A 24708-nucleotide genomic window follows, 5' to 3' on the forward strand; every position below is an offset into this window, starting at 1 on the left:
TCAATGTCTAATTATTTTTGCCTCTGAGAGTCTATTTGGGCTACTTTATTACATTAAAGGCACTAAAAAAGTACAAATTACTGTTGTCAATTAATTACTTAAATACAATACAGTGTTCAACCCATTCATGGAAATACAGTTTTTAGGAACAATTTCTGATGTTTCCTAATGTGTAAAGTAAATAGAGTGTGCAAGAAAGTGGAAAATATATAATTAAATCTTTGCATGACTCTAGTAAAAACCTTTGGAAGTCTGGAAAACAAAAAGATGTCAGAGGTTTGGATTTGGGTTAAAATCCAGTGTTTCTGCATTCCCCGTCCTAACTAGAACCATCTTTGAGGTCTTTGATTTTGCTTTGTGCTGCTCCTCTGAATGTTGTTGTGATGATGAAACCATTTTGCATGTGCTGCAGAGCAGTTTTTAGAAATTAAAAAATTAGTGAAATTGACTTTAAGGATCCTTCATACAGCACTGTAGTCGTAATTGATATCACATTTATCTTTCAAAGGGCATTATTTCTGTTCCAATTGATTTGACTCTTTTCATAGATTTATAAATTTTACTGTAGTCCAATTTACATTACAGTTTGTACCACGTGTCCTCTGGGCATACCCAGCTCTGTGCACTTGGACGATGTCACATGCTTCAATGCATCTCAATCGGTGAGCATTACCGCCTGTTGCCTAATGGATCATTTTGATTGATTTCTGAATGCTGGCATGGTTTACATTGGCTAAGATCAACAAACTGACATGAAGACAGTGACATGTCAGTGATGTAGAGGTGTCTTGTACCAAAGCTCTGTGACGTGGAGTTGACATTTACTAACCCAGTTAACCACACAGTCAGTTTCCAGGCCAGCTGCTGTGTTTTTGAGTTTAGGGAAGGAAAAATGGAGGCAGGGTGAGTCAATTCAGGACATTGGCACACACATCCCAGCAGCCAGTAACAGAATGGTATTGGGAGAGGCTGGGGCACCTACCAACCCGTTCTGTCGAGGAATGCTGAAAGAGAGAGAGAGAAAGGTTAAAATGGTATTTAAGAAGGAAAAAATCCTGTATAATGTCCACAGATTTTTTTTTTGCTTCCTGGCCTTTCTACCAGAGAATTTCACATGAGTCAGCTGCATAATCACATATGATGCGAATTTGCAGCTGCAGCATAAATGGGGCTTTACTGTGGTAATGAGAGCCCTCCTTAACTCGGTTTGTTGGAGAAAGCCTTTGGATGTTATCATGAATCATTTTTGATGTAGTCAGCCTCTTCAGAACTGTGGCTGCTCTCATTTTTGAGCAATGACTGTGATTTTTGAAAGAATATATGAAATAGATCATATGTGACTGCAGACTTTCTTTTATTACTCCTGCAGATCATTTAAGGAATTTACACTCCATAGTTAGAATGATGTGGCAATGAGCATTTGGCATAACAGCTAATCTGAAAATTTTGCTCTGGGCATTCAAAAACAGAAAAAGGACACTCCTCCCCATTGCTTTCAAGTTATTGATCTCTCCTTCTTTAGGTCCTTCCCAGTTTCCAAGTCTCTAACATCTTCCTGTATGTTATACAGATCACATGGTTGACTGTCTTTTGCCAGTACCACTCTGTAATTGGCCACTGGAAAGTGCAGAAGAATGTTCTGTGAGTTGCTCTCCCACTGTTTTTCCTGTCCTACGGAAAAAAAATGCATCGTTTCCATTTGTCACCTGTTCTTGATCGGACGGATAAGATCAAGAACTTGCTGCACGGGAAATAATGGGCCCAATATTACCAGGGCGGCGGGTTCGCGGCGGGGGGGCGATTGGGCCCGGTGAAATCAGTCTGCCCCGAATGCAATCGCAGGCTGATTGGATCCACTTACCTCTTGTTCCGGGTTCCCCGCTGCTAAGCTGCGCAGCGGGCGGTCTGCGCATGCGCAGTAAGGTCTGTCAGCTGGAGCAGCTCTGTTTAAAGAGGGCAGTCCTCCACTGACTGATGCTGCAAGAAAGAGGAAAAATTACAGCATAGAGCAGCCCAGGGGGAAGGGTGCTCCCAGGTTTAATGATGCCTCACTCCAGTTATCATTGGATGGGGTGAGGTGGAGGGGGAAGGACAGAGATCTTCCCCCCAGCGGGCGGGAGGAAGCGGCCTGCCTCTGCCACCAAGAAGGCCTGGCTCGAGGTGGCAGAGGAGGTCACCTGCACCACCAACATATCGCCCACCTGCATACAGTGCAGGAGGCGCTGCAATGACCTAAGTAGGTCAGCCAAAGTGAGTACTCTTACTCATTCCCCTACATTCCGTCTGCCACATCACCGCCCCCACCCCACATCTCCTTCTGCACTGCCAACACTACTCTGTCACATCACCCCTCACACCCACTCAAACCTCATCCTCATCTTACCTGCACTTACTCACCTCGCCAGTACTCATCCCGCCACTATCACTCAACCCAATCCTCATACAATCTCATGGCTCTATCTCATACTCACCCTCTCATGCATCTCTTTCACAGTCAGCCTCACTCAACCTGCCACTACCTGTGCTGCAGCCACAGGGCATGCATCACATATGTGCAGTAGGCAGCGTTAGGCAAATGTGTCATGAGCATGAAGGGGATGCACAAGGGTGTTTGAGGGTTTGTCATGGTTTTTACTTATATTTAATTTCTGAGCAACTCACATTACATATTATATTGTCACCACTACTGCCACATCTTTGCGAATCTTGTCTGGTTTGTGCAATAATGCCCTTTCCTGAGGATCACAATGAAGACCCACAACTGATGCCACCCATTGTGTCACTGCAGAGTGGGTGTAGGTGTATTTGCAGGGCTCTTTTGTGCAGACGACTGAGAGACGTTGACGATGTCCCCAGTGGATGCGGAGGAGAAGTTGTTGAGGGCAGTGGTGAATTTGACAGTGACAGGTAAGAAGATGGTGCTCGGGCCAGCCGGGAGCAGCTTGGCATGAAGGAGGCTGCAGGTGTCCACGACTACATGTCGAGTGACTCTGAGCCTCTGTGTGCACTGCTGCTCAGAGAGGTCCAGGAAGCTGAGCCTCGGTCTGTGGACCCTGTGGCGAGGGTAGTGCCCTCTGCGATGCATCTCTTTCTGCCATTGCCCTTCCTCCTGCTGTGCAGTTGGATGTGTCACAGCACTGTGTTGTGGAGCTCCACGTGTCAGAGGTGGACGGCGTGGCCGGCGAGGCTGGTGATGCTGTTCGTCCTCCGAGGAGGTCATGCCTGCAACTACGGCGGCCGCCATCTCGGAAGATGTACATCTGAGGGGGTCCGCAAGGTAGGTACATGTGTCTGGACACCGGGGTAAGTGTGCACGTTGGTGAATTTGATTGTTAGGAGGTGGATGGTGGAGGCCAAACTTTGTCCAAAGTGACAGAGTGGCCTCCTGCAATGAGTGAGGGTCTCCCCCCCGCCCCCCACCTGTCAAATGGACGTTTGCAGCTGCCACAGGCTGAAGGCTGCAACACGTCCATTTGAACTGGGAGTGTTTCCCCCAGTAAGGGAAACAGTCCCAGTTGTTTGTGAAATCCCACCCCTCCTAAAATATCTCGTTAATCAGGTCTGTAAATGACCTGAAATACCAAAATAGCTACTTTAAGTGGCATCCCGCCGGCTTTAATTGCCGGCGGGAGTCCCACATGCGGGGACTGCGTGCGCATGTCAGCGCGTCTGTGGCTCCCGACCCGCACCCGGAATTCCAGATTTTCGGAGCCCCCCCGCCAGGAACGCACCCGATCGCGGGTGCTAAAATCGACCCCAATGAGTGCAAACATGACACACTAGAACAGCAGTGAAGTGTACCACTGTTCCCCACTGCTCTTACTTTTTACCAAACCTGCCAATCCTCCCATAAACTTTAGGCTCAGGAAATTACATTCAGCCTTAAAAATAGAAACTGAAGTAACAATGGAATAATTGAAGGGGTAATTTTCTGAGGCCTACTTCGTTAGATGGGAGAGTGGGCCAGAGACTTGCAACACTACTCCTTTAATGTTGGAGTAGTATTTTGATTGTTAATCCAATAGCTCATTTGTGCCTGTGACAACCAATCCAGAAATAATTAACTAGCCTTTAAGACCAAAGATAAATTTCTGATTTTTGAAGAACTGGGGCAAAATTTTAAAACCGAGCCGGGAAGAGGGTGGGGGGTCAAATTGAGAATGGGAAACCCATTAGTACGGGTTTTCCGGACCTCCTTACGATTTTGACATAAGGACATCTTTTTTTTTGTCGGTTTCCCGTCCGACTGACCGGCCTGATTGACAGTCGGAAGGGAGAGCAGCCAGGGAGAGGATGTGTTCAGGTTAGTCTTCAGATAAGTCTTTGTTTGTATGGATTGCGGGGGGCGCGGGGGGGGCATGGGGGATGAGTGAGCATAGGTTGGCACGGGGGTTGTGAGTCATGGGGGGACGGATCGGGGGTCAGTCACGGGGGGGGGGGTGTCGGGATCGGGGATCATCGCAGGGGTCCGCGATCGTTGGGGGGTGTTGGGTGTTGGGGGTAGGAGGATTGGAGTTGGGGGGGGGGGAATCCTGCTCCTTCAGGTCCACAAACTGTGCCTTTCTAGCCATCTACATAGCCTCGGGCACCTGTTAGTCTCGGGCTTTTGCGCCTCCTTTGACGAGGCGAAAAACAGAAGGCCCGGGAACCCCGACCCTCCTCCTGGGAGTGGGTTGGTCACCCTCAGCTCTTCCGGCCCCGGTGAAAACCAGAAATGGGCAGGTTGGGGGCGGGTCTGAAATGGTGGCAATTTTCAATGCCCCCCCCCCCCGCCCGCAACCCACCCGTTTTTCACTTTGAAAATTGAGCCCCTGGTGTCTATGTAAAAATGTCCTAAGGACAGTCCATGGGTTGAAAGCTTGTTTTTTTACATCGATCGTAAATGCCAAATTTGCACAGAAGAGGACTTTAGGAGCTTCATTAAGATGTGGCACCGGGTGGGACAATGAGGTAATTTATTGCCATCTGGGGACGACACTTTATCACTCCAGCTTGGTGTTCTTGTAATAATTTTACATTGTTGCTGATCAGGTTCCCATACCGCCTCATAAAAAATGTCTCTATAAATGCCGTCATTTCTCAGCACAGATATTTTTGCTTACACTGTCAAATGCTTTGAGAATAAAGAATACATCTTGTGTCTGCAGATTTCTGTCTTCAGGCAGAGGTAATTTTTAATAACAGCTTTTTTTCACTGAAATGCACCACGTTGTCCTTCACTGTTTCCCTCTCTCTTCCGTATGTATTGTGAGTTCCATTCAGGAACAGGCACGTAAAGGACTGAGAACAAACATCACTTCATAACTATGGCCTCAAAATTCCAGTAACCATTACTTTGCTAGGTTGAAACACTGGGCTTTGTGTCTATTATTTTGCTCAGATCCACACCTGTGTGCCTTAATGAACTACAATGAATAACCTAACTTCACACAGAGCAATGATACTGTCATGTGGAATAACGGCAAAGTGGTGCAATTAGCTAGAATTTTAATAATTTAACCCAAGAAACTGCTCCCAACAGTCAACCAAGGAGCCAGATAAAATAGGTCATACGGAAAGAAAATGGGAGAGTGGAAGCCTATTGTCATTCTGCTTCCTACTGCCAGACACGGGAAAGTTTCCTCTGTGCAATGCGTAACAAAATTGTAAACCCATTTATAAACAGCATGTTTACGATTTTCTTACACGTAACAGAGCAGAAATCTTCTCTGTACTTGCTTATTTATTCAGAAGAAATTGAATGGCAATAGATGAGGCAGCATGACTGTGAAATGTTTAAGTGTGGACAGTGCTTGTTGCTGTTCAATGTGAGATTTGGAGGTGCTATCATTTAGGACGACGTAATGGAGGTTGTTTCTGTTCTGGGAGTATTTTAGAGCACATGGAAAATTTCAGTGTAACACTGGCCCACCAGTATAAAGGGGGTAATAGAACCCCGGATAGAGCCAGATTGTGAAAAGACATTTAGCAGAGACTTTCTCTGTAATGACGGCATGAATGTCGACAGTGTGCTTCGGGCAAAAGTTGCCACTCATAATATTACCGAGACTTGAAATCATAATATTACTGTCTGGAAGCAACAAGATGTTTGTCCCTGGTTGCCATTGATCGACCATTTTTAACACATAAAATCAACCGCAAAGTTTACTAGTATCTCCCTTTATAATATTTAGGATTGTGTAACATTTCAGATAAATACAATTTCCCTTGACAGAAAAAAAAATTGAATTTCATCTTAATTCATGGTCATTAGGTCTGAACTGTTGATTCACCCAAAAACACAAGACTGAGTGGACCCTGCAAAGTCCTCAGACCCTGAGTTTTTAAAATGGCAGAGAATCACACATATTGCAGCTGCGGCCATTGATTGACAGAACAGTGTCCTTAAAGCAGTAGTCCTGCTGTTTTGAACTTGTTTTCTCTGCTGTCGGCAATGTATAGCAAGCAGTCTCTGCTGTGTGTCCAACAAACCTAAAGTGGGATGATAAAAGCTGTCTCGCCATTGAGTCGCTCTTTTGAAAGATTTGAAAAGGAAGTGGAAAGCAGCTGTGATAGCGTTCACACAAACCTAGCATGGTGGTCTGCCAATAGAACCGACAGGGCACTAAATAAAGAAAGGAGAAAATCATCAATATTTGTAATCCTGATTATTGAAAGTGGCAAGTAATTTGAATGTTATCTACCAAATTATTAATTTTTGATACTGAGAGTTGACTATGCATTTTTCCTTAAATTAAATCATAAAAGCGTACAATTTGCTAGTTATCACCAGAGACTGAACCTATGATAAAAGGAGCCAGCCCTGAGTGTCAGAGTTCATGTCCTATAGATGTGTTTACTCACAAAGGGCACTGCCCCACGACTCAGGGGGTTGTCACTTAAAATGGAAGCAGCTGTGGGATTGGTGTGAGATTATGAGTGTCAGACATTGTTTGTAAAAAGCTATAAATTAATGAAGTGGCAGAGCTGGGAACTTCCTGCCCATAGCAGTACTGGAAACTCCTCAGCATATTTCTAGGATTATAGCTTTCGTCCATAGGAGTAACAGGAATGCTTTTGAAGTTAGTTAATCTTTGCATTTGACATATCATAGTTGTTTCTAAGTGGATCGTTAGGAAAGCACTAAAAACCATGTAACTTCAAAGATGCGGAAATGACAGACATTCCTTTTTGTAATCACAGGTCATTGAAAGAAAAATGAAATGTAATCAGAACATAACTTTGGGAAAAGGTTCTGTCAGGAATTTCTAGTTTACAAGGCAGAAAATTTTGATTACAAACCATGAGAAATCAGAATGTCAGTGATCTCTTTGTAACTTTCTGCCACTGACATTCTGTGTTGTAGTGAGGAAGCTTTAAACTAATTTTAAAAGAATGACAATCCCATGGAAGTTTTTAAATGAAAATAGCAATTTCAAAATGATTTTAAAATCTTTTTGTGATACAACATATGACAGAACCATATTTTCAAATGTCGTACTTGATTTTGAGCTGGATGCTTGGTATGATGCCACAAAGATTGTTGTTACAGTGACAACTTCAGCTATTCTAACTTATCAGACATTCTCGACTGTTATCAGAACATAGCTGCTGCCTGCCTCGTTTTCCCTGCAGGACAACACACGGCATTTAAGCACTAGCCACATTGTCACTCACTTTCATGGTTAATCACTCCTAGAGCTCACACTCTGTTTAACCGGTAGAAATAATCTATTCAGGCTTTTTTTTTGTTTGCCTGTAGTTTATCAGAATGTTTAGTCCTGAATTGTTTAGTGCTGTTAGAAAGTTGCACTTTTAAGACCCATGTTGGTCCGTTGAATTGGCGATGGATTGAATTGGATTCTGATTCAGACCAACGTAAGCAACCAGCAGCTGCAGTTTGTCATCCTGACTAAACTTAATATTTGAAGCATTAATTCAAGCAACAGTATTCCTTTCGCTGGCCTGTGCAAGTTTCATGTCAAACTAATACTGTACAAATAAAATCGATATAGACTGTTCCAGTGTGACACATTATCCCAGCTGGACAGAATTCCATCTGTTTTTATTTATTTTTCTTTTCTGCTTAATTTTTGCTTTGTTTTGGATTAGTATTGCTATCCCAACACAGGAGGCTCCTGCACTTGAAAATCATGATTAGCCTAAACATCGTGATCATAATAGCATGGCCAAGTCATTACAGTATGGCCCACTGCCTCATTCAGAATATGCTTCAAGCAACTTTTATAGCAATCAGTTTAATGCGGTGGGAAAACAGGGCATTTATCTTTAGAATGATTGAAAAAATATCCATCAATATATTGGGATGAGGTTAGAATTTAATTCATTCCAAAAACAAAGGCAATTTGCATTATAAGGTTGGCTAGTCCTATTAAAACAATAGATTATTAATATTGTGCAGTATTACAAAATGTCCCTCGGCACACACATGCTACCATGTTGCATAATTCACAGTTAGTTTCCTTGCCATATGGTGGGTGGTCAGTGAAGAAATATGATCTGTGGCTAGTGCCACAGCAACAATGTTAACTGCTATGTTTTATTTCTGTTTTCCCAATTTGAGTAAAACAAACAAAAACTTAACTGTTACATGTCAGGTGGTCTGGTGTATGTTGTGTGTGTGTGTGTGTGTGTGTAGTCACATTCCTTGCAGAGTACGTATTAGAAGATATAAGAATTTTTAGGAACAAAAAGAAGTTGTTAGACCCAACAAACCATCCTAACCAAATCTCTAAATCCCTCCTCTTTCCAGTAACACATCTAAGCACTATACCGTCCATTTCAGTCCCAGTCCTCGATCAGGCACTCTCAGCGCTTGCAGGATCCACCGATCGGTAAATTAGCAGCCCATAACCTTTGATTTTTTGACCAGTAACTTAAATGGACAGAAAATTAGGGGCTGTCGACCTGCAATTACCCAAGCAATGTCTGCGAAAGCTGCTCCTCAATGTGAGAATTTGAGGAGGGAATCAACCCTTTATTCCACAAGAATCAACCCTTTATTCCACAGGTAAGTTTCACTTATGCTGAAGGCATGGGTAAGAACCTGTACCATTTTAGTTGTGTGATCTGGTGTTAAGATTGGATATTTGGCTTTGTGAATACCCTCCAATACTGAATTTGATGTTGAAGTCCAGATTGATGCCAAATGCAGATCTCCATCCAGAGTTTCTATTTACCTAACACATAAAGCTTTTCTCAAAGAGCTTAGAAGTTGGAACCCACCATGTAGATAATTGCTTTATGTTTCTTTCCTTTGTTTCTTCATAGAAAGAACTTGCATTTATATAGTACCTTTCACAAACATAGTATGTCCCAAAGTGCTTTACAGCCAATTAAGTACTTTGAATTGTAGTCACTGTTGTAATGTAGGCAAATGCAGTAGTCAATTTGCGCACAGCAAAGTCTCAAAAACAGCAGTGAAATAAACAACCCAGATCATTTTTTTTTGTGTTGGCCAGGACACTGAGAAAACTCCCCAGCTCTTCAAATAGTGCTCTTCATTTACATCCACCTGAGAGAGCAGCTAGCCTCGGTTTAATGTCTAATCTGAAAGACCTCTCCCTCAGACAACAGCACTCCCACAGTACTGCACTGAAGTGTCAGCCCAGATTATGTGCTTTAGCCTCTAGGAATGGGACTACGAACCCACAACCTTCTAACTTAGAGGCAAGCATGCTACCACTGAGCCAAGGCTGATACCTTAAGCCATGGCTGACATTTAGAATGGCATATGGAAATTGTTTATACAAAAATTAAAGACAGCAGTGTAAACTTGAATATATGATTGCCGCATCTTTTATTGAAAGTATTCTTGTTTAAACTTATGCATCATTCAGCTTGGCACTCGTGAGGCTGTTAGGCACTGTCATCTTCAAATCATTAACCTTGATTCCATGATGATAATGAGACTATTGTATTTCATGGCCAGGAGTTTTCTTGGAGCTGCTTCTGCTCCACCACCGTAACTTCGCTGGCAGTGAGACAGAAATCTCGTTTACATGGGTAAATGGGGTCTCCGGCAAAGTTATGGCTGCGGAACGGGAGCAGCTCCGAAGAAACTCCGGGCCCATTACTTAAATAGCAATAACATGCTTGTTTAGTGTGGCAGGGAATTAAAGTAGATTGCCTGGACAGCCCAGTTGCTGAACAGTTTCTGAGTTGGCTGTCTGAAAATTTCAAAATTGTACACTGGACACCAAAAGATTGTTTTAAAAAAAGCAACTCAATTTTTTCCACTTCTGTATCTTGAGGTATGGAGGCATTAGACATCAAGATTAATAACATTTTTAGGAAATTTTCCAAGCAAACATCAGGGGCTCGATTTTCGCACCCCCGAGTGGGTGCATTCGTGGCAGGGGGGTGGGGGGGGGCTGCGAAAATCGGGGATTCCCAGGGTTGGTCTGGAGCCCGGCTCCAACCCACCCACTTCCAGGTTCCCCAGTGACGTGCTCACATGCGCGCGCAGCCCCCGCATGTGGGACTCCCGCTGGCAATTAAAGCCGGCGGGGTGCCACTTGAAGTACTCATTAAGGTATTTCAGGTCCTTTAGAGACCTGATTAACATAACATTTTAGGAGGGGTGGGATTTTGCAAACAACTGGGACTGTTTCCCTTACTGGGGGAAACACTCCCAGTTCAAATGGACGTGTTGCAGCCTTCAGCCTGTGGCAGCTGCAAACGTCCATTTGACAGGTGGGGTGGAGGGGAGACCCTCACTCATTGCAGGAGGCCACTCTGTCACTTTGGACAAAGTTTGGCCTCTACCACCCTCCTCCTAACAATAAAATGCACCAACTTGCACACTTACCCCGGTGTCCAGACACATTTACCTTGCAGACCCCCTCAAATGTACATCTTCCGGATGGGGGCTGCCGTAGCTGCAGTCATGACCTCCTCGGAGGGCGAACAGCCTCGCCGGCCACGCCGTCCACCTCTGACATGTGGAGCCCCACAACAGAGTGCTGTGACACATCCACCTGCACAGCAGGAGGGAGGGCAATGGCAGAGAGAGATGCGTCGCAGAAGGCACTACCCTCACCACAGGGTCTACAGACCGAGGCTCAGCTTCCTGGATCTCTCTGAGCAGCAGTGCAAATGGAGGCTCAGAGTCACTCGACATGCAGCCTCCTTCATGCCGAGCTGCTCCCGGTTGGCCCAAGCACCATCTTCTTACCTGTCGCTGTCAAAGTCACCACTGCCCTCAACAACTTCTCCTCCGCATCCTTCCATGGTGCCACCGGGGACATCGCCAACGTCTCTCAGTCATTTGCACAAAAGAGCCCTGCAAATACACCTACACCCACTCTGCAGTGACACAATGGGTGGCATCAGTTGTGGGTCTTCATAGTGATCCTCAGGAAAGGGCCTTATTGCACAAACCAGACAAGATTTGCAAAGACGTGGCAGTAGTGGTGACAATATAATATGTTATGTGAGTTGATCAGAAGTTAAATATAGGTAAACACCATGACAAACCCTCAAACACCCTTGTGCATCCCCTTCATGCTCACGACACGTTTGCCTTACGCTTCCTACTGCACACATGTGATGCATGCCCTATGGCTGCAGCACAGGTAGTGGCAGGTTGGGTGAGGCTGACCATGAAAGAGATGCATGAGAGGGTGAGTATGAGATAGAGCCATGAGATTGTATGTGGATTGGGTTGAGTGGTAGTGGCGGGATGAGTACTGGCGAGGTGAGTAAGTGCAGGTAAGATGAGGATGAGCTTTGAGTGGGTGTGAGAAGTGATGTGATAGAGTAGTGTTCGCTGTGCAGAAGGAGCTGTGGGGTGGGGGCGGTGATGTGGCAGACGGAGTGTAGGGGAATGAGTAAGTGTACTCATTTCAGCTGACCTAATTAGGTGATTGAAGCGCCTCCTGCACTGTATGCAGGTGCGCGATGTGTTGGTGGTGCAGGTAACCTTCTCTGCCATCTCGAGCCAGACCTCCGTGGTGGCAGAGGCAGGCCGCTTCCTCCCGCCCGCTGGGGGGAAGATCTCTGTCGTCCCCCTCCTCCTCACCCCATCCAATAATACCTGGAGTGAGGCATCATTAAACCTGGGAGCAGCCTTCCCCCTGGGCTGCTCCATGCTGTAATTTTTCCTATTTCCTGCAGCATCAGTCAGTGGAGGACTGCCCCTTTAACTAGTGCTCCTCCAGCTGACAGCCTATGCTGTGCATGCGCAGTCCGCCCGCTGCGCAGCTTTCCAGCGCGAAACCCAGAACCACAGGTAAGTGGATCCAATTAGCCTGCGATTCCGTGCAGAGCACCCTAATTTCACTGGGCGCATTACCCACGTGCCCAGTCGACCCCCCGCTGCGAACCCGCCGCCCTCCTAACATCAGGCCCCAGAACTCAATTTGCCTCTATCTTACACTATGTGCACTTTTGGATTTGGCAAAAAGTGACAAGCCTAGTTGAAATATAAGGGCACTGGCCCATGCTCAATTTCCTGTTAAAGAGCATGTGCATGTACATGTTACTGTTATTTGATCATACTCTCAAAATCTTGGACAGAGTTCGTTTTGTTGATGTTGAAGCTAATCGTGTTTAAAATTGGCACCTAGAAATAGAAAGAATTGCATTTATATACTGAGTTTCATGAACTCAGAATATCCCAAAGAAGCACTTTTGAAGTGTAGTCAGTTTTGGAATATAGGGAAATACAGCAGCCAATTTGAGCATAGTAAGATCTCACAAACAGCAATGAGATAAATGACCCTGATCATCTGTTTTTTTAAAATTGATGTTGACTGATGGATAAATGTCAACCAGAACACTGGGAGACCATACCTGTTCTTCTTTGAATAGTGCCATGGGGTCTTTTACAAGCACATGAGATGGCAGACAGGACACTGACACTAATGGTAATAAATGGCTAATCTTTCTTAGAGGGACCATAGGGTGGGCTGGTGTAGGAAGTGAGAAGACTCTTATGCAGTAAGGCAATCCTCTGAGTGTTGGATGGAGTACAGAAATGTTACTGTATATCTGGCTCTGTTATACCTAACCTTGGGAGTGCTTGGTTTTCATACTAGGAGATAAAAATGGAAAAGTGTTTCATTCTTAGCACTGATATCCATCACCTTCATGAACACAAAAAAATAAAAGCAAACAGAAGTAATGGCACTCACTTTGCTTTTGACTCAGAGTATGGCAGTGTGCAGCCGTTTTGGCAAGAATATCCTCAGTCATATCAAATGATCCACTTTTACATGAGGGAACTTATAATAGTGCGACTTACAGTGTCCACAGTTAAATCTGAAATCATGTTTGGGAGCCAGTGACAGAGTCAACAAGTATGATCTTGGTTACATTTTGGTGAAGTACACATGCAAGCACAGCCCATTAAGCAGTCCCTGCTTTCTTTTCTAGCTCATAAATCATTTTCTCACTATCACAAGAAGTATTCAGGAGCATTGAATAAGAATTTACATAGCAAAGAGGGTTATGTGCATTAAACTAGTATTTGTAGGATCTAAATTTTGATTCTAAATTCAACACGAGAATGATTTAATAAAGATATGTCATTTTTATTGCTCAGTAATTATTACCAGAGATCTGTCATTGAGTCTGAGGGATGGCACTTGCATCTGCAAGGCTGCATGCTGCTGCTTTGCTTCTTGAATATCAGTGGGAGCTCTGTTATGTAAGCAACTCAGACAAAGGAGGGTTTGTGGTTTCAATATATGTTTAAAGCATATCAGCGACCACTTATTTACCAGTATTATGCCAATGACTGAACTTTGTTTTTACAGAAGTGACTGAGAGGAATGCCTAGTCTTTCTGATGTGGCTCACATTAGCCCAACTGAAGTTTTTAAATTATTTCAGATTTGTAAGCTTTCCATCAATAACGTGGATTCAGGAGTAATTTGTAATGTATGAAGAAACAGAGATATGCGAACAGCAATTTCACTTACTATATTTTATACAGTAGGAACTTATTGTAAGCAACTCCTGAATTAAGGGAGCGAAATGAAAAAAATATAATTCCCACTGTGTAAAATATCTGGGCTGATGCTCACCAACCATGGATCACTGACAAGTGAATTTTGTATTAGCCTTCTGGCCTTAAAGGGGCAGCAATGTTCGTGCTGCAGATTTGCAGTTTCTTTTGTTTTATACATAATGTTTGAGTTTCTTGCTGTCCTTAGGAAAAAATCGACAACAGGGGGCCGATTTTTCGGATGGCCGAGCGGGTACGTTGGGGGCTTCTAAAATGGCGGGATCCCGGAGTGGGTTCAGAGCCCGGCTCCAACCCGCTGACTTCCGGGTTCCCCAGTGACTCATTCGGGTGTGTGCGCAGCTCCCGAATGTGGGACTCCCACCGGCAATTAAAGCCGGCGGGATGATGCTTTAGATAGTTAGTCAGATAGTTGAGGTACTTGACAGACCTCATTGAGTGGAGATTTTGGCCGGGGTGCAATTTTGAAGGATCCTCAGCATGTTTCCCGTGCTGTGGGAAACACTCCCTGTTGGAGCAGACGTGTTTCAGCCAGCAGCCAGTGGGAGATGCAAAGGATTATTTGACAGGTGGGGGGAATATCTAATTTATTGCAGCAGGGCACTCTGTCACTTCAGACAAAGTTTTGGCTGCAACACCTTTATCTTTCCACTCCAAATTATTAATTTATACCCGAAACTCTGCTGTGCAAACACATCTACCTACTTTGCGGACCCCCTCAAACTCACACTGTCAGGATGGGCCATAGCTGCATTCATCACTTCATCCGAGGATGAGCAACATCACCAGCGTCGCCAGGCACACCGTCCACCTCCGCCATGTGGAGCTCCACGACACAGTGCTGCGCCACAGGCACCTGCACAAAATAGTCGTGCAACTACACATACACCCACTGTAGAGTGACCCAATGGGTGGCATCAAGTGTGGGTTTTCATGGTGAACCTCATGAAAGGGACTTATTACACAAGCCAGTCAAGAATGGCCAAGACGTGGCAGTAGTGGGTGACAATAATAATATTTAATGTGCCATTAACAAAAATCAAATATAAATAAAAAACATGACAAACCGTCAAACACCCTTGTGCATCCCCGTTGTGCTCACAAAACCTGCGCCTTACGTTTACGAGTACACCTACGTGGTGCCGCCCCTGTGGCTGCAACAGAGGTAGTGGCAGGTTGCTTTTGTTCATGCTCTGACCGATTAGATGCTTTGGGCCTATGCCCTCCAGGTTTCGGTGCGCGTTAGGGTCCCTCCAAAGACTGCTCCACCCGCACCTGTGCAGGTGGAGGGTGACTTGGCCACCTGGAGAAGAGGCAGCATTGTGGGTACTGGTTGAGAGGGTGGCAACGGGTGAGACGTGGGGGTGCTTTGAGTGGCGTCCCCACTTCCATGTCCCCTTTCACCATCATCCCTCTCCTGGGCCAGGCCCACATCACTCCTACCACCCTGCTGGACGACAGTTTGGAGGACATGGTGTGAAGCCTTGTAAGGCCAGTGCTAGTGTATCAGCCTGCCTGTTTAAGGTGGATGAATGTTGTTCACCCCGAGTCCGAAGGGCTGTTGTCAGGGCGTCAATGGACTCATCAGTGAGCCGTGCTTGAAGCTCGATGGAGGCTAGCCTTCCCTCCATCACAGACATTCCCGCACTTACCTGCGACACGATCTCAGAGATGCCATCACGTCCCTGTGACAGTATCTCAGAGATTCCCTCCTGTACCTGTGCCACTATTCCACTCATGCAGGAGTTGGACTCCTCCATCCTCTGCAATTGTGGAGAGTGCGTGTGGCACCTTTTCCAGCACCTCGCAAACACTCAAGAAGCTCGACACCATCCACGACAAAGCAGCCCGCTTGATTGGCACTCCATCCACCAACTTAAACTTTCATTCCCTTCACCACCGGCACACTGTGGCTGCAGTGTGTACCATCCACAGGATGCACTGCAGCAACTCGCCAAGGCTTCTTCAACAACACCTCCCAAACCCACGACCTCTACCACCTAGAAGGACAAGGGCAGCAGGCACATGGAAACAACACCTCCTGCACGTTCCCCTCCAAGTCACACACCATCCCGACTTGGAAATATATCGCGGTTCCTTCATTGTCGCTGGGTCAAAATCCTTGAACTCCCTACCTAACAGCACTGTGGGAGAACCTTCACCACACGAACTGCAGCGGTTCAAGAAGGCGGCTCACCACCACCTTCTCAAGGGCAATTAGGGATGGGCAATAAATGCTGGCCTTGGCAGCGACGCCCACATTCCATGAACGAATGAAAAAAAAAATGCGCTGCTGCCCCTCGATCATTCTCCTTTTCATGGATGGCCCCCAGGGTTCAGCATCTGTGTCTAGCTGAGCAGAGCCTGGAGAAGAGTGCTCGCACCGACACGGGCTCTCCACAGCTGCCCCTGCTACCAGTGTCGACTCGTGCTCACGTGTGTGATGACTCACCGTGTGCGACCCCAACTAAGTGAGGACGAGGACCCACCGAGGTGTGTGTATCTGTGCTGGTGGATGGCTCGTTCAGATGTGACGGTGCTTCCTCAGAGGCCGGCAGGTCCTCTGAGGAATCGCTCTCCGCTGTCAAGGCGGTCGCTGAAGGCCCTGTAAGAGAACAGAAGGCAATATTAAGCATGATGACAGATGTTGAGGTGCTGAAGATGGCAAGGCATGTTAACATCATTTGCTATTGTGAGTGCTGAATGTTAAAGTTGGCTCACCAGCCGTTTGTCGGGTGGCAGTCTCGGCATCCCAGACGGACAGGCACTCGAGGGTGGAGGCTTAGTTCCAGAGCCTCCTGCCCCGCATATGTGAGGACGACCAGATGTTGCGGCCCCCCCTCCGGTCTTCGCCCTCTCCCTTTCTGGGCTCTCTTCTCCCATGAGGGGAGAAAGTAGAGAGGCGTGAGTGAGGGATGGTGACGTGGCCAACCGCTGAATGCATTGGTTTGGGTAGGCTGACCGTGAAAGAGATGCATCAGAGGGTGAGTATGAGACAGAGCCATGACATTGTATGAGGATTGGGTTGAGTGGTAGTGGTGGGATGAGTATTGGGGAGGTGAGTAAGTGCAGGTAAGTTGAGGATGAGGTTTGAGTGGGTGTGAGGAGTGATGTGACAGAGTAGTGTTGGCAGTGCAGAATGAGTTGTGGTGTGGGGGCGGTGATGTGTAAGATGGAGTGTAGGAGAGTGGGTAAGTGTACTCACTTTGGCTGACCTAGTTAGGTCATTGAAGCGCTTCCTGCACTGTATCCATGTGCGGGAGACGTTGCTTCTGTTGGTGACCTCCTCTGCCACCTTGAGCCAGGCCTTCGTGGTGGCAGAGGCAGGCCACTTCCTCCCCTCCGCCAGGTAGAAAATATCCCTCCTCCTCCTCACCCCATCCAGTAGGACCTGGAGTGAGGCATCAGTAAATCTGGGAGCAGCCTTTCCCCTGGGCTGCTCCATTATATAATTTTGGTTGTTTGCTGCAGGAGCAGCATTGGAGGACTGCCCCTTTAAATAGGGCTCCTCCAACTGACAGTCTATGATGCGGGTGCGCTGTCTGCCCGCTGCGTAGGTTGACGATGGGAAACCCGGAAGCCACGGTAAGTGGCTTCAATTTACCCGCGATTGCGTGGGAAATGGATGGATTTTACTGGGCGGGTTATCCACGCGCCCAGTCGCCCCCCCCCCCCCCCCCCCACCGCTGCCATCCCACCTCCCTGGTAATATCGGGGCCCAGATGTTGATTTCCTATTGGTAAAGACTAACAGATTACATTTTCAGTGCAGGTTGCCATGGTGATTGCAGAGATATTTAATTATGAGTTGAAAACTTCAGTGCAGTTTTCCTTCATCTCCGACAAGTGTGAGTACTGTCATCACTGGCAGTTACTGTTCTCTTACCATTGGGAATCTGAGCTGCAGCTGTACATTCAAAGATTGTCAGGCCACCTTGATGATTCTCATGTAGTGCAGAACTGGCAGCTGGCATTTTGGTGTTATAAAGTTGACACATGTTTGAAATGCTATGATACAGCTCTGTAAAATTCAGTGAAAGGGTCAAATCTTCATGCTGCAAACTCAGTGATGTAATTTTTTAGCTTAAAAATTTGCAGGTGGGACTTTCTTATAAGGGTGTCCAATTTTGCAGTAAGTGTAGAATTTTAGTTGAAGTTTTTCATGACTTCAATTAGCAAATTAAATTTAAAAAGAACAGCTTCTTGATTTTTTTCTCACAGAATATAACCTATGTATAAATACCCATCCACAGCAACAATACTTATGGCTTGTGCTATTTCTTTAATGAAAACACTGAGAAATGTCAGTGCTTCCATCGTATCTAACTTGTTATTCTCTTCTGTAAAGACAGAGCTGCTACTTTACATTGAGTGACATTGGGCTCAATTTTGAAATGGTGGCGGGTTGACAGCGGGGGGTGAAGGTGCGTGTGGCAGACCCGAATAAAAAAAATACCTACCTTTTCCGACGCGATCGCGATGTAATTGATGATGATTAAAGTTGTTTCCGGGTTTCATGCCCGGCAGCCCCTGATTGATAGGCTGGCTGCCGACAGGAGCTGCAATGCCGAGGGGATTGGAGAGAAAGAGAGAGAGAGTGACTTCATCTGGTGCTGGTACAGAGAGTGGTGGGTGCTGAAGGGAGGTGGGGGGAGAGGGGGAGATCGGGGGCTGAGAGGGGGACATCAGAGAGGGAGACAACGGGGGCAGAGAGGGACATCACCAAGCGTGAATCGGAAGACATGGGAAAGCCACCCAGGTAAGTTTTAAATCGTTTTAGCTATCTACTATATCAGAAATAAAGTACCTTAACTACCTCAATGAGGTGCATTTGATTCTTTAACTATAAAGCCGGCGGGACTTCTGCATTCGGGAAGCGCGTGCGCACACAGGCGAGTCTGTGGGAAACCCGGAAGTCGGCGGGTTGGTGCCAGCTTCCCAATTTTTGCAGCACCCCGCCCCCAATGCACCTGCAATTTTATTTGAAAATCGGGGCCATTGAGTCTACAGCATAGAAACAGGCCATTCAGCCCAACTGGTCTATGACAACATTTATGCTCCACACGAGCCTCCTTCCTCCCTACTTTGTCTACCCCTATCAGCATATCCTTCCATTCCTTTCTCCCTCATGTGCTTATCTAACTTCCCCTTAAACGCATCTATGCTAATTGCCTCAATTACGCCTTGTGGTAGTGCATTGCACATTCTTACCACTCCTGAATTCCCTATTGGATTTATTAATGATTATCTTACATTGATGACCTCTAGTTTTGGACTCATCCACAAATGGAAACATTTTCTCTACGTCTACGCGATTAAACCCTTTCATTATCTTTAAGACCTCTATCAGGTCACCCCTCAGCCTTCTCTTTTCTAGGGAAAAGAGCTCCAGCCTGTTTAGTCATTCCTGATAACTATATCCTCTCAGTTCTCGTATCATCCTTGTGAATCTTTTTTGCACCTTCTCCAATGCCTCTATATCCTTTTTATAATATGGAGACCAGAATTGTGCACAGTACTGACAGTTCAGCTGTGGTGCCTCGTTGAGATTCCTGATTGGCCTGTGTGGCCAGTTTTACGGTTGTATTGTCTTTGTGTGCTTTGTTCGTAAATGCTATTAATTTTGCTTAATTTCCTCTGCCTTTTTTGATCCATATATCCATTCTCTCCTTTTTTAAAGTTTTTATTTTTTTAACGTTCCTTCCCTTATAGCATTCCTTTCTGTTATTTCTCCTGTTTTTTGTTTTTTTATGACATGTTATCTACATGTTCTGTTTCTTTTCTCCCTCTTGCCGTCCACCTTATCCTGATGGTTGGATTTCCCTGTTGTCTCTGAATGCTCTGTCCTGTCAGTCTCTCTTCTCTCTCTCTCTATCACTCTCCCTCTGTTTCTGTCTTTATGTCTCTCTTCCTCTTTTTGCATGGAAATGAACCAAGGGAAAACTGGCAATAAAAGAATGATACAGATTAAAGATGGAACAAAAGGTTTAGGAAATAGAAAATGAGATATAGTTCTAAATTAATGGTGCGAAGAAGAGAATAATAAAAGGTGCACGTAGTTACATTTCGAGAAACACAACAAACAGACAGGGAAGCACCAATTAAAATAAAGAAAAGTGACAGAGAAACAGCAGGAAAGAGAAAATAGGACAGGAATAAGTTCATGAGAACAAAGGAAGAATTTTTAAAAAATAATTGGCTAAGAAGGAACAAGTCATGGTAAAGAAGTTTGAAAGAATAAATAAAGGAAAAATAAAATGAAATCAATAATTTAATTAAAAGTGAGATCCCATAATGCACCAGGCACAATAAATAAATGATCCCTTGTGCTAGTATACGTTGTTACACAATAAATGCTGATGAGAGACCACCAGTTACATCTCGGAACATATACTTGCAAATACTAAATGGAAATTGATGTGTAATAAATAATTGGAATAATTCATTTTAATAACTTTTTGCTTTTTTTCTATCCTTTTTTTTGGGTGGTGGAATATTTTTGTTAAGCAGCGAGTGCTGATCTTCTGGATAATTAACATGGAAATGTTAGTGAGTCCTACAGTATCAGAGAGCTGAATGAACTTAAATAGATGAAGCTAGACCACCCCAGATTAGACCTTTCTCTACTGAGATTAATTCATACTGTCGGGTTCTTTGCTTCTCCAAGCCAGTAACACCAATGGTACCCTCCAAATAATAGGAAAGACACATAAAAAATAAAAAAGTTGCTACTATTAATAGGACTTCTTTATAATTGATAATGACACTCGCTTTTGTTAAATATAATCAATTTAGCTTGAGTAAAAGGCTTAATTATATATCTCTGCTATAATCTTGCCATAGCTACATTTCAGTGCAGAAATGTTTTTTTCAATCCTGGGTAAGAGTTTAAAGTTTCTCTGTTAACTACGCTCATGGAGTGAATGCCTTTATTCGTTCCATGTAGCGCTCATTGTTCCAGTTTCACTGCAGCCTGTAAACTACTTTCCTTTTCATTAGTGCGTGTGCTGCTCACTGTGTGGAATTAAGCTTATGGTTTCCATAAAAATTAAATAAGTCAGAAATAACACAAAATGGATCACAGGAACATCTTGCTCAAAACAAAGTACAAGCTTCAGAGTGAAACTTGCTCAGCATGTATTCTGACTGAAGAGTTTGCATCAGTTATGTTCGCTGCACCTGCACATTTCACTTTGAAGCTGTTCTAAGTTTTTATACATATGTGATGGACCTGGTCTGTCTGCAGATCTATTATGACATTTTAGATAACTGTTTTTGAATTATTTTACCAAGCTAAGTGAAATAGTTCATCCATTTGATTTCTTTTCTAAAACTCTCCATTATTCAGGATCATTGTTTACACTGCTCAGTTGCATGGTTGTACAATACTTCTAAGTGCTGCCATTATTAAAAGCAGGATTAATTTCATGTTTGGTTTGAACGATTATCGCCATGAGATGGATACTTGCCAAGATTCACTTTTCTTGGGGTATTTGGCATAAGATTACCTTTGTTGACAGTGAATCGAGATAAGAGTCCAGTCAGCATTTGAACTCTTCCTTGCAAAATCAATATTTCTCTCTAATGAGTCTCACTACAAGTTTAAGATGACCTCAGTCCTGTGAAACTAATTCTACCCTGTCAAGGAACCAGAAACTAATGTCTCTTAAACTTGCCATTTAGAGACTAAGGAATCCAAATTTATTCTCACTCAAAAGAAAATGGAATCAATCCCTGATCTAGTAGAGAGTAAAGAGGTATAGGTTTGGGGTAGGAAAAATTTGAAAACTGGTTAAATCGTGACAGAGAGATCTCAAAGGCTAAATAGCAACATTCTTATCAAACACTGTAAGCTTCCCCCACTCTGCCTAACAATATGTCAGAATCTCGACCTCCAGAAGAACATTTACTACGGCACTGATGTGATTTTTGCATTTCCCACACCAACCATTCCTATGATGCCAAACCGAACTGGGTTGTGAATGCACAAACTCATTTAATGTAGGACCCTTGCAGCCAGCAGAGAGGGGAAACGTTTTATTCTTTATAAATAAAAATAACTTGACAGAGAGATCCAGATGTAATGGAACCAAATAGGAAATTCATGAATGCCATAATTTATATGGACTAAAAAATACTCACATATTTAAATAATTGAAACTGTAGAGATGATTGCCGTATGATTTTTAAGAGGGAAACATCATTCTGGAAGAGCTGGAAGGAGGCAGCAACTTTGTGATGACCCACCATGTTGGTTCATCAATTGGAAGGAGACCTGTATCTTCATCCAGGAGCAGGAAGAATGCTGATCATTTCCTGGTATTGTGAGTCTGCATGTCACTTTATGACCTGCACTAATTCAATCAATTTAGAAATATATTGTAACAGATTTTATGCAGGAAGTACTTAACATTAAAAAAGCCAAAGAGAAACACCCAACTCCTGGAAGAAATACAGAGTAGGGCCACAAGGCTGATCCCTCCTGTCAGAGGATTGAGTTATGAGGAAAAACATGGGCTTTTCAGCCTTGATGAAAGAGTACTATACGGAGGATAAGTGAAAAGAAAAGGATAATCCTAAGCACTGTTTCAACCTAGGTAAAAGGGAAGCTTAATAAGTTGAATTTTGTAGCACTACTCATTTTCACGGAGATGTCCTAGAAAACTTTACAATAGGGTGGAAAGGGATACATTGGGCAGAGAGCATGGAGAAAGAGTAGAGAGGCCAGAATGGGAACCAAAGGCATGGTCGAAGAGGTGATTTTAAGGAAGTCTCTGAAAGCAGGGAGAGAATGGGTAAGTTGGGGGTTGGGAACTTGCTGGTGAATTACAGAGGGTTGTAGCATGGTAGTTGAAGTTCAGGACTGATGTCAGGAAGTATTTCTTCATGTAGTGATCAGTACCTGGAATAGTCTTCCAGGTAGGGTAGTGGATGCAAAAACTCGAGTTACTCAAGAGATAGTTGGATGCTGCGATGGGGTTTCTGTGGAAGAGAAGTTTCACGGGCCAAATGGCCTCCTCATCTGTACTTATCTTGGTGACTTTTATACCATCAGTCTGGGCTGGATACATATCCATGTCCCAATGGTGAAATGATATTGACCTAATCCATCTCAACATCTACAGCACCAGTGATTTAATCTCAATCCCATTGTGGAGTTGATTGAGAGAAACTTATTTTTTTTTGATGGGACTGATCTTCAGATCTAAGTGGCACCTACAGAAGTAGAAAGGCAGAATTCATTCAAGGGTTAGCTAATTTACCATTTAAGTTTGGCATATAAACATGGCATGATGTCAATATTATCATCATGCAATGGCATATTAGGCAGCTAACAGTAATGTTGCAGCTAACCTAAGGTTAATTTTCTACCACCAACTCTTATCTGCACTCTGAACAGTAGGGTGAAGGGAGGGATAGGGAAGAAAGGTAGGAAGAAACAACAGAATCTCAATACAGGTTGATGTTCTAAAGCAGCCGTACTTCATAATACGCATTTTGTAAAAGCAATCATAATTGAAACATCATTGGTGATCTCCTAGGAAAAAATGGGTTCGTAATTGCTTCAATTTTCCAGTCATTTTAATTTAATTTTTGCCTATAGGACATTCCGACACAGGATATAAATTTTTGCTTACCTTTCCTCTCCTGTCAATCTGTGACCTGTCCTAATGTTCTATTCTATTCATCGTGATTTGAGTCATATTTTCAGACCAGAGTTGATGGATTTTTAAATTGATGCCACAGCTGAACCTGATAGCCCAACAGTACTGTGCCAGGTTGCCATAATTGCTGGAGGGGGAAAGGAACGTTGCCATATTTATATAAATAATAATGGTACAATCCAAGCGCACGTGTTTTCTTTTGGTTGTATGAAACACAAATGAGCACACCAATATTTCACTATTTTAAAATTATCCTATGTTACAAAACAACAAAACAAAGCAAATTTAAGCAAAGACAACTAGTTCTCATTAATCCTTTGTGTAAGATAATCTTACTTTAAGCTACAGCCTTTGAAAATTTTTGAGTATCTTTCAGGAAAGATCAGCTTCAATCAACACATGTTGCCCCAGCACCAGTTGTCCGGGACCTGTAGGCCTGTTGGCTCTATAAGGCTTAATGCCTCATTTTCACATGGACTGGTCATTCCTGCACTCAGCAATTTTTATATAGTTCAAACGGTCCATTTCATAATCTTCTGAAATTTTGTAAAGTTCGCGTAATTTAAGATTATATTATTTGTAATCAAGAAACAGGGGATGAGAATTTAGTATTCCCTAGGATTTATCTGTCCCTTTGATAATAAATATTTTGAATTGAGAAGTCAGTATCTAGGAATTTGGAATTCCCTTGCTGCAAGTAGCCTTTGGATCGTAACTCTTAATTTGTAATCAAGAATAAGGTTATTCAAGAATTCCCTAGTTACAGCAGTCCACTGGTTCCATAGAGATGAGTAATCATTCCATTCATATCTGAGAGCTCATTGTTCTATTTGGCTTTGTGGCAAGTTTGCATATTAAGTTTTGGATGATGAGTTTTCCTTACATAACCAAATTGATTTTGTTTGTTCAAATTGAAACAAAATGTTTTTATAATTGTTGACATTCCTATTGGCGGGATACCTCTTGTAACTCACATGTCTAATGAATCTCACTTAAACAAGGTTGAACATTTTTTGGTGGAGTGTAATTCATTCATGGTGCCAAACAGAAAAGGTAGCATTGGCATTTGGAACTCA

The 24708-nt window shown here is 44.0% G+C and overlaps 1 protein-coding gene and 1 long non-coding RNA gene across 2 annotated transcripts in view; one reads left to right on the plus strand and one right to left on the minus strand.

Moving 5' to 3' along the window:
* The window catches only part of fat4 (FAT atypical cadherin 4), a 380125-nt gene that overhangs the window by 74164 nt on the left and 281253 nt on the right, over positions 1-24708 (plus strand). The gene's annotated exons all lie outside the window — the stretch shown is intronic.
* On the minus strand, positions 466-23691 carry LOC137301928 (uncharacterized). Its single transcript, XR_010958398.1, has 3 exons — positions 23606-23691; positions 22110-22321; positions 466-1004 (listed from the first exon to the last, which is right to left on the minus strand). It is a non-coding gene; the product is annotated as an uncharacterized lncRNA (long non-coding RNA).

Source organism: Heptranchias perlo, chromosome 1 (assembly GCF_035084215.1).
Source record: "Heptranchias perlo isolate sHepPer1 chromosome 1, sHepPer1.hap1, whole genome shotgun sequence".
Taxonomy (NCBI): Eukaryota; Metazoa; Chordata; class Chondrichthyes; order Hexanchiformes; family Hexanchidae; genus Heptranchias; species Heptranchias perlo.